Raw genomic sequence first — 4,313 nt, forward strand, 5'->3', positions numbered from 1 at the left:
TAATTACTTATTGTGTTTGTTTATGCGTAGTGTAAGACCTGACGATTTAGTACCTTATGATTCGGAGCTAGAAAGAACTATTAGAAAAATTAAAAAATAACAAAAAGAGATAGATGATTTTAGCAAAATGGCTTGCAACTCAATTAATGTTGGAAATAAAAATGAACATCGTCAGAGACCTTTAAGAGATTATGCTAATCCTACATCAAATAAAATCTATTTAAGTATACAAAAACCTGCTGTAGTGGTCAAGTCATTTGAGCTTAAACCTGTTATTATCCAAATTGTACAAAACAATCAATTTGGAGGAACACCAACTGAAGATCCTGATTTACATCTTGCTAGTTTTCTAGAATTGTGTGTTTCACTTAAATATGATGGAGTGTCGAATGATGTTGTCAGAATTAGACTTTTTTCATTTTCACTAAGGGATACAGCTAAGATGTGGTTAAACTCGTTAGCACCTGGATCTATCAAAACTTAGGGAGACTTATCACAAAAAACTTTTATCTAAATATTTCCCACCTTAAAAAACTGCTAAGCTTATAAAAGACATTACATATTTTTGTCAATTTGAAGGAGAATCAATTTATGAAGCCTAGGAAAGATTTAAGGATCTTCTTAGGAAGTGTCCACGTTATGTGTTGCCAGATTAGTTAATAATTCAAACTTTTTATAATATATTAGTTGGATCTCTTAGATCGATAATTGACACTGATGCTGGCGAATCATTAATTTCAAAACCATTTGATGAAGCATATTCTTTAATTTTAGAAATGGCTACTAATAATTTTCAATGGCTCTCTGAAAGGGTAAATCCAAAAAGAGTAGCTAATATTCATGATTATGATGCAATATTTATGTTAGTTGCCCAAATAGCTGTTATATCAAAGAAGATAGATCAATATCGAATGAATTATTCTCAGACATCACATGTGCTTGAAGAAAACTCATTGGGACAAATGATAGAATATCAATCTTCTTATGAGACCTTAAATGCAATAAATAATCTTTCTAATAATCATTATTACAATTATTATAATCCTGGTTGAAAAAATCATCCAAATTTTAGTTGGAGTAACAATAACTCTAATGTTGCAAATCCGTAATGGGGAAACAACGCTGCGAACTCATTGGGAAACTCCAACAATCAAGGGAATCCAACTTATAAAACTTATTACCCTCCATGTTTTAATAATTTGCAGAGTAAGGAGAAAATGTTGTCAATGGAAGAATTGGTATTGCAAATGGGAAGCCAATCACAAAATCAAGGAGCTGCAATTAGAAACATGGAAAGTCAATTGAGATTTATTGCTACTGCACTTAGCAATAGACCTCCAGGAACGTTGCCTAGTAATGTTGAAGTAAATCCTAAAGATTAGAAAAAAGAGCAAATTAAGGCTATTCAACTGAGAAGCTATTCAACTGAGTATTCAACTGAGAAGTGGAAAATAATTAGAAACCAGAGTTCAAAAAGAAGTGGAAGTTAAATTTGAAAATGATGAGGTGAAAAATAAAAAATCTGGTGAAGATTCTCATTTTGAGTCAGAATGTCCTATTAAACCAATGAAAATAACTGTAGAAAAATCACCACCTCCATTTCCTCAAAGATTGAAGCAGAAAAATAGAGATAACCAATTTTCAAAATTTTTAGAAATATTAAGGAAATTAACGATAAACATTCCATTTTTTAAAGCTTTGAAATAAATGCCAAGCTACGTGAAGTTCATGAAGGATATACTTAATAAGAAATGATAGCTTATAGATAATGAGACTGTTGCACTTAGTGAGGAGTGTAGTGTTATAATTTAGAAAAAACTTCCTGAAAAACTTAAGGATCCTAGTATATTTACTATTCCTTATGCTATTAGCGAAAGATTTTTTGGAAAAGTTTTATTTGATTTAGTAGCAAGTATTAATCTTATGCCTTTATCAATTTTTAGAGGTTAGGTTTATGAGATATTTCACGTACAACTGTAACTCTTCAGTTAGCTTATCGTTCGATTACTTATCATAAAGGAGCTATAGATGTTGTTTTGGTAAAAGTTGATAAATTTATCTTTCCTGCGGATTTTATTGTATTAGATATGGAGGAAGATAAATAAATCCCTATCATTTAAAGAAGATCATTCCTTCCCACTGGAAGAGCTTTGCTAGATGTGCAGAAGGGAGAACTAACTATGAGAGTTAGTGATCAAAAGGTAACATTTAATATGACAAAATCAATGAGATACCCTGCAAAAGAGCAAGAGATTGAATACTTCAGAATGAATATCAATGAATCTTTAAGCCATAAATATTTCAAGAAGACATCCGAAAAGAAATTTGAAAAAGAATATTTGGAAATTGAAGATGAGGATAAATTCAAGATGAATCTACCAAAGTGAGTAAATTTGGATTATGTTCAGGAAAATTTTGAAATGTTAGATCCTGCAGAAAGTAACAAGAATTTGATTTCATCTATTGAGAAACCTTAACTAGAAATGAAAACACTTCTTACACATTTAAATTATACATTCTTAGGAGATTTATCCACATTACCTGTTATAGTATCCTTAGAATTAACTGATAAGCAAGAACAAGCAAGAATTAACTGATAAGCAAGAACAACAGTTGTTGAAAACTTCGAGAAGATATAAGAAATCCTTTGGATGTACATTAACTGATATTAAAATAATCAGTCATTCAATTTGTATGCATAGAATTTTAGTGGAAGATCAATATGAACCAAGAGCTGATCCTCAAAGTTGATTGAATCCTACGATGAAAGAAGTTGTCAAGAAAGAGATTTTAAAGTAGTTAGATGCTGGAATAATATATCATATTTCAGATAGTACTTGGATGAGTCCAATTCACTATGTTCCAATAAAAGGAGGTGTGATTGTAGTGACAAATAAGAATAATGAATTAATACCCACAAGACAAGTCATTGAATGGTGAATCTGCATAGATTATAGAAAAATAAATTCTATCACCATGAAGGATCATTTTCCTTTACCCTTTTTGGACCAGATGTTGGATAGGCTAGCGGGGCATAGATATTTTTATTTTCTAAATGGATATACCAGTTATCATCAAATACTTATTGCTCTAGAGGATCAAGAGAAAATAAAATTTACTAGTCCTTATGAAACTTTTGTTTTTTGGAGATTGTACTTTGGATTATGTAATGCACCTGCAACATTTCAACGATGTATGATGTCAATTTTCAGTGATTTAATTGAAAAAGGGATTAAAGTCTTTATGGATGATTTTAGTGTATTTGGAACTTCATTTGAAATATGTCTAAAACATTTAAAGAAAGTTCTAGAACGATGTGAAAAGACTAATCTCGTATAAACTAGGAAAAATGTCAATTTATGGTTGTAGGAGGAATTTATCTTTGACATAAAATTTTAGAAAATGACATAGAAGTAGATCCTGCAAAAACATGTTATATCAAACATACCTCCACCTACTACTGTAAGAGGAGTTAGGAGTTTTTTAGGATATGCTAGATTATATAGATGATATATTAAATATTTTTCAAAAATTATAAAGCCTTTATGCCAAACTCTGGAAAGGCCAACTTCTGGAAAAAAGATACCAAATTTGACTTTAACCAAGATCGTCTTAAAGCCTTTGAAAATTTCAAGGAAAATTGATCACTACTCCTATAATTGTTTCACCTGATTGGGAGAAACTTTTTGAATGAATGTGTGATGCAAGTGATTACGCAATTGGAGTTGTTTTAAGACAGAGATATGATAAGATTTTTAAAGTCATATACGCTAGTAAAATCTAAATGAGGCTCAAATTAATTACACTATCACTGAATCTCTACTGAAAGAGAGTTATTAGTCATTGTTTATGCTTTTGATAAGTTTAGGTCATATCTAATTGAAGCTAAATGTATTGTGCATACTAACCACTCGGCTATTAAATATTTAATACAAAAGAAGAATGTGAAACCAAGATTAATTAGATGGGTACTTCTGATGCAAGAGTTTGATTTTGTAGTAGTCGATAAAAAGGGTCTATTAATCAAATTGTTGATTATCTATTTAAGCTAGAACAGAAAGAAATACTTGATTTGGAAAAAGAGATTAATGAAACTTTTCTTGAAGAGTAACTTTATGTTGTAAAAGGAAGAGAAACATTATGGTATGTTAATATTGTGAATTATATTGTTAGTGATAATTTACCATATGGACTGACAAAACAACAGGAAAATAAATTCATTCATGATGCAAAATCTTATTTTTGAGATGACCCATATTTTTACAAACAATGCAAATATTTAGTAATGAGACGATATGTGTTCTATAAAGAAA

This window comes from Phalaenopsis equestris, unplaced genomic scaffold (assembly GCF_001263595.1).
Source record: "Phalaenopsis equestris unplaced genomic scaffold, ASM126359v1 Scaffold000361, whole genome shotgun sequence".
NCBI classification, from domain to species: domain Eukaryota; kingdom Viridiplantae; phylum Streptophyta; class Magnoliopsida; order Asparagales; family Orchidaceae; genus Phalaenopsis; species Phalaenopsis equestris.